A 12,836-nucleotide genomic window follows, 5' to 3' on the forward strand; every position below is an offset into this window, starting at 1 on the left:
AGCAAATTTCATTGAATTTAACCAACTAACCTCATAAACTGATACATTTTAAATTTGTGATATGTTATACCCAAAGATTTCGTTTTTCCTTGACATTGTATACAAAAATGGTTTTCTTCACAGTTATCATTACCGATATGTTTATTTAATTTTTTTAATATTACCGTATTGAAATTTAATAACGGAATCGAAAGACCTTAGCCTAGTGATCTGATTCCGCAGAAATTTTAGGCGAAAGATTGATAAAGACCATAGTTTGGAAAAATAATTAATTGTGGACGAGAAAGAATGGAATTTCAATTTCATGACAGAAATGTGAAATAGTTGTATTTGAGTGAAATAACTAGGTTTTTAAAAATGTTTAAAATGGCACTTTCCAGTAAATAGCGAATCATGATGCCATATATCAGTTTCAAGGCGAAAACTGGAAGCTTAGGAATTGGCCTTATATTCTGTTCTTGGATTAAAATTATGAAGTGTAACTTTAAACTAATTGAACAAGTATTATAGGCTATTTTTATGAAATCCTAAGATGAATGAAGCCTGTATTTTCAAATAACCCTAATTCTGATTGTTTCATAATCCGTATGATATTGTGAATATATTTCAATTTCTTGGTGGCTGAAAAAATGATGACATTTTATATAATATTTAGAAATCGTTTTTTAATCTGTTTAAAATCTTTAAATGTCCTTTAACATACGCAGTTCCTTTGAGCTCAGTTGCTTCCTTAAAAACTCCGTGAACCATTACCTTTTCGCAAAATTAAAAGAATGTTTTAAACGGAAAAATCGTAAATTATCTGTCGTTTAGATTTTTTTCATACAAGGAGCAACTTAATGTATGAATTACTCTCTAAATTCTTCAAGCATTCATCACATCACAGTTTTGCTTAAAGGAAGTTTAATTTTTGTAAAAAATTTAATTGAAGTGGTTTTTTATTAAATAAAAGTTTTTTTTTAATTTTTTCTTTTAATGGAACGTGTTTAATTCTTATTATGAATTAGTTCATAATTTCTCTAAACACTCATTAATTTTTTTTCCTAATTTACATGAAGGAATTGTTAATAATAGTAAAATATTTCATTGGAAATTTACAACTAATATTCAATATTTTAAAAAATATCTTCTTTTTTTAAGGCAGTAATTGAATTAGATGATATTAAAAATTTACTAGAGAGAGTTCTGAAAAAAAAAAATCTTTGAACTTTTGCTCTAGGGCCTCGTTTACAACACTTTGGTGTATCTCGGATCTGAAACCGAAAGAGATGAAATCCTTCTGGTCTTTAATGATTAAACTTCTACCATTAGCAAATAAAACAGTATGCCATTATTTTTTTTCCTGAAGGAAAGATGGCAGTCTTGTTCTTACTTCTAAGCTAATGGGGATACTTCTTTGACTTTAAGATGTATGTATTTCTTAATTTCTCGGAAGTTATTTCAGTTTTTGTTTCCTCCAGTTTTACTTTTAGAACTAAAACAGTGAAATTGCCATATTTGTTGATAGTAAAAAAGGATTAAAAAAAAACAGATTCAAATATGATCAGGAAGTAACAAATTCAGTTTATAATAATTTTTTTGTATCTTTGCAAAGGAATTTTTTTAATAGTTCATGCTATTTTTTAAAATATTTTTAAAAACTTTTGTTTTACTGATATTATAGACATAAAAATACATCATATAAAGAAAGAAAGAAAGAACTAAATATACACTCGATTCCATCCAACTTTATTGTAAATCATAAATTTATTACGTAACAAAAAAGTAGGCTATGGATATAAATTTCAGCAAAAGAAATGCTATGAATCGACTTACATTGACTTTTTCCCTTTCTATTTTGTTAAATGTTATAGGGCGATCGCAGTGAAAAGGCTTTACAATTACAACAATACGAAGGCTAATTTGCGAATTATTAGTCTGAATATTTGATTGGTTTAGAGATTAAAAGAGCATCTTGCTGAAAAATAGTCATTCCATGATTATGAAGTAAGTGGCTGCGGTTGCTTTTTTATATTAGTCTGTTTCGTTACAAGGCAACCATATCAAAGCCACCGGGTCAGATGTTCCAATTTAGGTTTCACAAATATCCGACTTAGATAGAGATTTCGTCAACGCGGGTTTGCCCGTCTTCATATCTGTGAAGATCCTAATTTCAGTGTATGTCTTAAAATAGCTCGCACATATCTTCAATATGGGAAGTTAATCTAGCTTACATTAATACTGAAAAAGGGAATTAAAAATGTCAGGTAACCAAATGTCAACATTCAAATCAATGGAAACAATATCGATTCTTTAAGAAGCTTTGGTACAAATATGGATCCAAAGCAAAGCGTTCAACTGCTTACGTTGACATCTGATATACTTCTTTACAACTTAGATATAAATGATCAGTAACGTTGAGTATATATAAAAATATCGAATATAAAAAGAAAAGGGAAAACTTCCTGAAACCACTTCAAAAGCTCGTAGCTAATATTTATTAACAAATGATACTTTAAAGATAAAAGTTCTAACTAAATAAGTGTTTTCAGTTCTGGAGAAAATGTCCCGTTTTATGAATAATTTGACTTTCAAAAAATATATATATGAACAAACACCAAAATATGTCTATTTGAGATATGGTTAAGGATATTTTGATTGTAAGTTATCTCTAAGAAACTAAACCATTACAGATAATGCGCTTCACTCTATTGAATAAACTAAGCTGCAACATCAAATGAAAACTCAGAGAAATGATATATTACTAAGATGTCTCGTCTCGCCATGAAGACATTATTACATGTGTGAATTTGATTGAAAATTGTCGTAGGTTGAATGGAAAGTGTCACTATATACACGATACTTCCCCAACGAAGGGTCAAAAAGGGGCACATCAAATAAAAGGATGGGAAGTTAATGCATAAATAAATATATTCTCAACTATTTATTATTTTCTTTGATAATACAATAATAATGTACTTGTTAGTTAAATGTACAGTAGACTCCCGATTATCCGCGGGCGGGTTATCAGCGGTGCGGATTATCCGCGCCTACCGCACAAAGGGTTTTTTTTTTTTGACTGATTTTTTCAAAAAGGTGCAGTTTTACAGTTATGCTTTTGTAATTACATAATACATTACAGTATTAAAACAGTACATATGTATTAATTTTTCTTGTATCCTTGACGCATCTCGTAAATACAAAGCACTTTTCCGTTTTCATTAACAAAATGCATTTTAGGTTAGTTTTGAGTGATATATTAAAATATTAAGCGTTAGTTAAACATTTCCTGCTGTTTATTTTACGTTTTAGTGTATATAAAACGATTTTTCAAAGTTGGAATGACTGTTTTCTTTTTTGCTATACCCAGTTTTTAGCTTTTTTCGGATTATCCGCGATTTTTGTTATCCTCGGCGGCCGCGCCACCCAATTCCGCGGATAATCGGGAGTGTACTGTATATCAAACTCGGGGTACCTCCTTGAGAAAGCGTTGTTTTTCTTGGCGTTTCAGCCAATCACGTTTTAAAATATACTTAATTGGGTGAACAGTGTTTGTCAGACCAGCCCTGTCAGTTTGTCATTTGTACTATTGTTTGTAAATCAGTTTGATTGTGTGAAACTGTATTACCAAAGAGATATCAAACTGTGTTAAGATTACTTTTGTACAGATAAAAGTTTTTTTACATTTTGTTTTGAGATAGCGCAAAGATGGTAACGGGTAATAGAACAAAGATGGCTTTGAATTATTTACTAATTTCTTATTTCACATCAGCAAATTTTCCTTCCTTTATTTAAAAACTTGAATAGCTTTTCAGCCAATGCAATAGTATTTATTTTTTACTCAAATTTCAGTCAGATAGAACATTTTTAAACGTGTTCAAATTAATTAGAATTCGTAGAGTAAGAGTCTTCAAATCACAAAATGTTGCAAATGCTTTTTCTTTCAGAATTCCTTGAATTAAAATCTTGTATGTCGTCATAAATCAAGATGTGTAAACTAAAAAAATATATAATTAATGCATTTGTTAACTTTTAATAAAAAGTTAGATCATTTTATGCTTTCATATATTAATAATACCATAAATCAAGTTGTCAACTTAAATTAACTAGAAAAAAGGTTGTGAAACTAAGCTTCTACGAATAAAGACTTTCATAACATGTTTGTTGGTAACCATGAATACTTTTTACTTATTCTTGCATCACAAATTTAATTCCAAAAAAGATTAAGATTGCATTTGCTGATAAGTTAATGTTTCTCTTGAGTAATTCTTTCAAAATTACGTAAAATAACATAGAACTTCCAATTAATCAGAGCTTTTACCAGAATTTTCTTCTTTTCAGTTATAATTAAAAGAATTGTATTTTTTTTTCATTGCTAGTTTAGAGTCCAGTTTAAGCCTCTGATAGTTTAGAGTAAATTAACGAAGCATTAATAATGTAATTAGAAGAAAATTCGCTTTTATGTTCGTAGATGGAAGACTCGCTCCTTGTTAAATTGTAGAAGATTCGAGACTTAATGCCTATTTTTAAATTCCAGCTACAAACTATAAAGATTTTACTACGAAAAGTAATGTTGTTTTCAACATGTAATGCAAAGAATTACAGACCTTAATTTTTGTTCATTCACATGAATTCACTTGTAATAGCATCGCTTAAGCGATGATTTTTTTCTTAACCCTAATGGCACTAATTGAAAGGATTTAACAGCGGTACTTTGTGTTAACTACTTTTCAGTATAAAAAATTTACAAGATTTTGTTTATCGGAGCATTTATCGTCTTATCATCTTAACGCTTCTAGAAGTGCGTAATAAGTCTTCCAGGAATATGATCTCAGCTATTAGAGTGATTTTAGTATCAAGTAAAATATACGTTAATATTAGGTAAATGCTATAAGAAATTTTTAAAAAAATACTTTGTTACTCTTTCTGCATTAATTTAAAATGCAATCATATTATCGCAATATTAGATGCTAAAATGTCATTAATATTATTTCAATTAGCCAATGCAAGGAATTATAAATGCACGTAAAGAATTACTCGTTCACTTTATTTTGTAACTTTCAATAATATAGAAATTTCTTGTCAGTACTGGTATTCAGGGTAATCTGACCACGTTATGTTACGTTACAAATGTCACTCAAAATAAAACCCCATTACAATTATCCTTTTTTCTCTTCTCGTACTTCGATCCAGCCTGCCATCATCCCATATATGGGATTCATACAAAAAAGTACTTAAACCCCATTCTCAGATCGCCGCACCCGAGAGCTTATAGACCATAAGAAGGCATTTCACGTCATAGGCGATAGGGCTGCTAACCAGCCATAAGGAACTGGCACTTATTCGAACAAATTCTTACCTCCGTACCCCCCTCTCCCGTCTCGCAAACATAATGCTATGATGCATTTAAGATCCAGCTAATCCAGATATTTTTGACACTGTCGAATGAATCTTCTGTTTAAGTTCAGAAAAGAATGTTTTATTCATTTTGTATGACTAATTTTGCCCATATATTGACACTGTGTTGTGATCAACACATGATACAATTAATGCATCTATGTTGTGTTTATATTTTCTTATATTTTATATATACATATAAGAATAGTGACAGAAAGGCAACAAGGTAATGGATTTGATCCCAAATTTGCTACTTATCAGAATTTCTAGTAATGCAGTTACAAGCTGAATTATATCTATTTAGCTCTCTGCTTTTATATGTTATTATTTTCAATTCCAAAGACTTTTTTGTAGAAAGGATTTAAATGTTCTGTTTTTGGACAATTAAAATATTTTCTTTTTATTCTTTGTATACTAAAAAGTAGGATTGAGTTTATACTCGATTTTGATACATCAGGCACAAGCCGATACTGACACTCGATAGTATCCGATGCTTTTACCTAATACTTTTTCATCTGATACAGCCAGTAATCGATTCTTTACCAGTTGGAATGAAATCTCATACTAGGTGGGTATAGGTTCTCGTACTTGCGCATAGACTGGTATCTGATTCTGTGACAAATACGATTCCTAATCGGGATTCCACTTCTTTAGAAGAAGTATTGACGGTGTACGGGTGGCCCTGTTTATTGACAGTGGATTTTGGTTGGGCGACAAGAGAAAAGAAAATGCTTTAGAGTTATCGTTTTATTGCTATTATCGGAGAAAGCGGGGCTTTTTCAAAAATATGTGCCCCGTTACATAGTTAAAGGGCAGTAATAACTGAGGATGAAATACATATAATTAAAAAACACCACATGCGCGGAGCGTCGCCGAGGCAGACATTATACCGAGAGCCTGATACTCTTTATCTGTATAAGTTTTATGTACCAAATATTTTTGCGCACCTGGTACAAAATATCAGGTTGATACAGTATTATCCAACTCTGCTAGAAAATATAAATAAGCATAATACATATTTCGAGTAATTGTAGTTTCTGAATGCTCTGAAAACATTAAATATTGCTGTGTACGCAAAATTATCATCCAAAAAAGATACTTCAAGTGGAAATGGTATTACTAAATGAACATCTAATGTTATGGACCACCCCGTCCATCCAAATGAGCATTTTTAAAAAAGCATTGAAAACAAGAAACATCACACTGAACAAGCATTAAAATGTTCTTCTTAATACTTACTTCTTTCCACGTTTGCAATCATAGGATGTTTTAGTTCATAATGGATATAATTATACGTTATATGGAATACGGGATATTTCAAAATAGTCTTCGTTTTGAATTATATACCCTGAATTTCCACGTCAAGATATGACTAATTACTTTTCTAAATAAATTATTCCAAAAATGTTTATTATGTCATGCTATTAAATATTTATTAAATGCTATGTTATCGCTAATTATTATTCTTCATAAATTAGCCAATAATTTTATACCATGAATATTTTAGCCAATTTCTTAAAAAAGGAAAACTGTTTGCTCATTCAAAAGTCTAAAAGTTCGCATTCACTCAGTTATATAATCAAAACGAATTTATAAAAGATTTCATACAACAACGGAATCTAAAATAACTCTGAATTTATACTGGAAGATTTATTCAATCTGATCGAGTGTATAGTAGAAATAAATACTGAAGCAAATTACCGTTAACGAAAAATAAATTCTCCTCATCCGGCATGATAGTCCACGAACTTCCAAGCTACTGTATTGCATATCATATTTAGAAAAAGAAATAAAATTTCCCTTCTTCATGCATTGCAAAGTAGTCGGCATCTCTTGTGAATACAAAATACTGAATAGTCATAATAAGAACTAAGAAATGGAAAACTGAAGAAATTCGCTTTCCATAATAAGAACCAGTAAATACATATTTGAAAAGGAATCTCTTTCCTCGTCGACGAATTTCAGTGATCTCGTCTAAGACTCAGAATACGACACAAAAGCCTGGGCCCGAGCCTTTCAAGAATACGAAAAAGGGAAGATAGACATAGACTCGGAAGAAAGGTTATACGCGACCGGAATGCTGAGACGCTCTGGCACGAGAGTTGTGCAAAGAAGGGAGAACCTGCAGTTAATAGAAATGTCTCCTGATATATCAGAAATCCTTGAAGCAACTGGAAAAGACGAGAGACAGATAGGTAATCGCATTTCATTACTTCATTAGACCCGTCGCCGTGACCTGAACATAAATGATGGAATTGGTCGAAGTTTTCGGGAAATTTTTTCCCCCATTTTATGTTCGCGGGAAACTGAATCAATATTTTTGCTATCTGTATTTTCCGCGCGTTTCTTTTGGGTAACACAAATAATAAAATGAAATGAAATAAATGAAGAGAAGGAGAGAGAAAGGTAGGTTTGAATGTGAAAAGAATTTGAAGCTGGAATATTTATGAAAAGCACAGCCAACCCTATTACAGCACAATTTTTTTTTTAAACAATTGCCAACTTTCAAACAGCCATAGGCATTTTTCTTTTATTTCTAAAGAAAAGCCCATCACAAACTTTAGATGTCTCTTATGGTAAACTCAAATTTGAGTTCCAGATCGACTCTACAGAAGATTCATTTCCTACATATGAGGATGGTTTAGGTAAAATGCCTTGTCATATTTCAAGCATCTTTGCTTTGGTTTGGTGTAAATACCTGGTAGCATGGTACCTACTGAAACATAACTCTAATTATTTCACTAAGACTAAACTTTGCGAAGTATGCCCGAAGTTATTGCATACTGATTAAAAATGTCCTATGATATCAGTAGTGTAGTAATAAGACGTTAATCTTTTTTTCAAATCAATTAAGCATGCGAATTAATGATGGCTCAGTCAAATAAAGGTTAAGAAATTAAAACAATATTTTTGTGGAGAAACCTGCCGAAAGTTATGTCTTAAATATCTTAAGAATTTTGATTAGGGAATCTCGATACTGCTTAAATGTTTTTATATAATTTCATTTAACTTCATATATTTCATGTGTGAAATTTTAGTTTATTAATAGATATTTTACTAACATTCTGATAAGTTAATAGAATTTTATACAGTTTTGTTTTCTCTGTGAAAATATGTAGCTTTAGTATTTTCGGAACTTAATTATAGGTTTATTGATTTAATATTTAAACAATGATTGATAATTCGGATACCACTTGATAGTCAGCTTGAAAAAGCTATGATAATAACAAATTATAAACTAAAACCGAAAAGTAGAAGATCAGTAAAATTTTTATTTTAAAAAAATCTGATTTTTTAGGGCTTTAACAAAACGATTTTTTTTTAATTGGATGTTCTATGTTTCTAGTTTCATTGGAAACACATATCCCGAACAGTCATCCGCTTTTTTTTAAAAGCTGGATTTGTCGGAATTTTGACTAGTTTTAATTTACAATTTTAAAAGAAAAGAAAGTACAAATTAAATATAATGAGATTAAATATAATGGTGTAATTTATTCTCTAATCCTCTTACTGCGTGTGATAATGGGATGATCAGAGAAATTCGTATCGCTATTGCCAATGAGGAGTTATTGTTTTTTTTTTATCATTCGTAGAGGCTCTTTTAAAGAGGCAGTAAGAGGACTCTTTTTTTAAACACAGTGCATCGTAGCAACTTAAAAAGTGTGAATTTTTTAAAACATAGCATTAACCTTACGAACGATTGATTTTTATTTAAGAAGCAAGAAATACACATAAAACTCGCAGCAATCTCATTTCAATAAAGACCTTTATTTGACTGTCCTATTATCAAAAGATGCTCTACAATATACTATTACGATAACAGTTGTATCACTAGATACTCTACAATATATTCACAATATTGTGTGGCATTTACAATATTAAATATCATCATAGTGATGACGTACAATATCTTACGTAAACAGTGTTAGCTAAATCACAAAATAGCGTGATGCTGTTAATTTGTACAAATCTCTCAAAAGACTGTCAATAATATGGTTTAAAAATGGGTTTTCGCATTTTCCTTTACATGCTGAGCTCATTTTGTGGCTAGTTCGGCTGGCGTAGGAACTATGTTCATGAATTTTACGCCTAAACTTGCCAATGAGATTCAAGGCCGATGTTGATTTCTGAGAAGCTAAGGGTAGACAAAACCCTTATCAAATAACTACATGACATGCTATAGAATATTGTGTTCATATCTGTACTATATATCTCATATGTGCGCTAAAATTAAATTATTGGTGTCTACTTACAGTCACGAAACGAAGGTGGGTAAGTCAGGGAGAGACAGTCAAGTTAAGCGCGCTAATCATTGGTATTAGAACAGCACATTTGAATTACTTACATTTTTTTGTAAATATATGCGTATTTTAACAAAGCGATTTTGCAGGCATCCTGGCCTAGGGGTGTCTCCCCCATGATCTTGGCGTCCTGGTTCCGGCATGGTTGTTCTTTACCCTGTGTTATATCTGTGAGACGTGTGAAAGGGCCCCCTTGTGAAAAGGGGTTGTGCAAGCGAGTGTGTGAGTGTTATCTTCATAGGATCTAGAAGTCAGACTTCTGCCCTCGGGTGCTCAGGGGGCCTTTACCCCTAGAAGCTACTGCATAAACTCGGTTTAAATCGCTGACTTCAACAGCAAGCTTGTCCATGACAAGTGCCATAAGTAATAATTACAACAAATCAATTTTAATAAAAATAATTAAGTTTGAATTTGACTTCTTAATTCCTTGTTTCTTTTATGCATTTAAATTATTCTCACAGTTGTGACTGAAAAATAAAATGACAATATGGTCATGAGAATTGCGCATGATAAAAAGCAAATGTAAAAATTAGCATTATGATATACATTTTATTAATATTATTAATCATTACTAAAAAGGAAATGCAAACATCTTGTTTTGTTTCCTGATAAAAGACCAAAATCTTTCACTTTTTATGACAGTTGAAATATTTTTTATCTTATGAATGAAAGCAGTAATATATACCCCATCCATATTCGTATAATGGACATCAAAAGAAACAGGGTATCCATAAAATCACTTTTTATGTTTGTAAGCATTTACAACTAAATATAATCAATGGGATCATATTTTATATGTAAGTTATGAAAATCGTAAGGATATAAATTCCTCAAATACATATATGTTGATACAAAAAATCAGCAAATGCAGAAAGACTTTTGAGCTATTGGAACGAAAACGGATCAGCAATTAGAATAAACACACGGAGAATGAATTCTGCAATATTTCATTCATTTTCAAGTGATTAAAAGAATAGACGTATGGAAAAGAATAATGATCAAAGCTAAAGGGCTCTGGCCCACTTGCAATATTTTTGATGGGCAGATCTTCCTTGTGTAAAAGATAATGCATCGTCGGCTTTCGGTACTTTTTTTTAACTAAAATTTTTCACTAAGCCATCCATAGTCTGTATATGAAAATTGCTTTCATTATGTTCATTATTTTTAACTGCATTCGTTTCCAAGGAAGGAAAGTTATTTATGGCCTCCCTGCACTTTATTGCTTTGTAATTTTTAAGAGTATAGTTTAAGGCTTTATGTAATAATGGAATTGACAAGATGAAAAAAAATGTTCTTCTATTACCTCCATCTAAAGGAGGACAATGACATTTTAAATAAATGAAAACACTTTGAAAGATTGCATTCCTTGGACTTAACAGTTACGAAAGTTTACTTGGAGTTTTACACGAAATTGGTCATTTTAAAATATGAATCCCAATACCAAATGTGACCATAAAAAAAACTGAAAATCGCAGGAAATTTAGAAAATCCTTTCTTTCAGATTCATCAATATTTACAATTGAAAATTCTCAAAAATCATTTGGATTGCAAGAAATTTTTTTCAAATTCAACTACGATAAAAACCCTTGTTCAATTTACTTTTTATTTGTAATTGAATTGTCTTGCTCACTTTCAAATTTTAGTGAGGCAAAAAAAGAAAAAAAATCCGGATTATAAAAACGCTGAATATTCCAGTTTTAAAATCACTGGTACAGCCGAGCTTTACTGTACTTCTTCAGCTTCAAAATTTGGTAAAGAAAGATAAGATAATACTATTTATGTAACTGCGCATGCGCGCAGGTGAAATTTAATACTGAAAAGCTCAATTCCTTCGTAAATAGCTAAGTATATCTTCAGTTGCTTTCTGAGAAGAAAAATATATCTTCACTTAGTGAAAGTATTGGATGTTGAGCTTATTTTTCTCCTTTAGTTTTTCCTTGCTTCTTTCTAGAAGATCAATAGTTTAACATAACATTATATTACATTATTGATGGATTCAATATTAAATGCGTAATCAAATTAATTAATGATTAATTTTAACAGATGAAAAAATTGGGGGTCTCCAATGCCGCAGTATTTAGGCATGAACCACTCCTGGGTTCAACTTATGAAAGATTTGCTTGTTTAAGGAAACATTTTGTCATGGAAATGATTATTTTTCCTAAAACAAGTCCCATTGCAAATAAGCAAAATTTTCATCTTTATAGATAATCTAGTAGGAATAATAACCTTATTTCAAAGAGAAAAATTCATTTTATATATGCATTTTTACATAAATCAGTATTTCTGCTGCCGGAATTTCAGTAATTTACATCGGAGTGGAAAAATAATAAAATTGGATGAGATAAATGAAGTCTGAATATGAAAAGAGTTTGAAGCGTAACGTTAGAATTTTTATGAATAGCATCACCAACCCTATCATATTAAAAACAGAAAGAAAAAAAATGACTTACTTTAGAACAGCCGTGGGCATTACGCTTATAAATCTTAAGAATAACCTAACGCGAATTGAAGATACCCCTTCCTTAAAAAAAAACTTTCGATATGGGGCTTTTTCTCCTTCTTCTTCCTCTTTGAATAAACCTTATCTAGTTTCTTTTACAAAAGAAACGTTTGAACGTGTTTTTCGGAAGACATTTGCACACACCGTTCCGATCAAGACGGAAAAAAATTATTTTTACGACAATCAATTTTTACTTGGGTTTTTCTTTTTAAACCCAGACTTGGCGATTTTTGCCCGGATCTGGGAAATTACTTTTGCTGGCGCAGTTTTGAAACATTTGCGTATCTATTGCGTCATTACAATCGCTGTCACTCAAGGGGATAGCGTTTTGAATCAAGATACAAATTCAGCTATTTCTTGAAGCAGTTTCGTTATTTTTCTTATAGTGTTTGCTTGTGTGTTTTGGGTTCATTGAATTGAAATAAATACAGTTAAATTCTTTGAACTGCGCTATCTAAGAAATGAAGAAAAGAAAAGAGACATTGCCTATTCAAATCGTAAAAATAATTTTAAAATATCGATCATTTCAAATATTTAAATTACATTTTATACAAAGTAATAAAAAATAATATTTCAATAAATCCTTACTTGCAACGTACAGAGCAAATGAAGTGACATATGGGTTATTTTGAGACAGATTTCTTTATATTGAACAG

This window comes from Argiope bruennichi, chromosome X1, assembly GCF_947563725.1.
Source record: "Argiope bruennichi chromosome X1, qqArgBrue1.1, whole genome shotgun sequence".
NCBI lineage: Eukaryota > Metazoa > Arthropoda > Arachnida > Araneae > Araneidae > Argiope > Argiope bruennichi.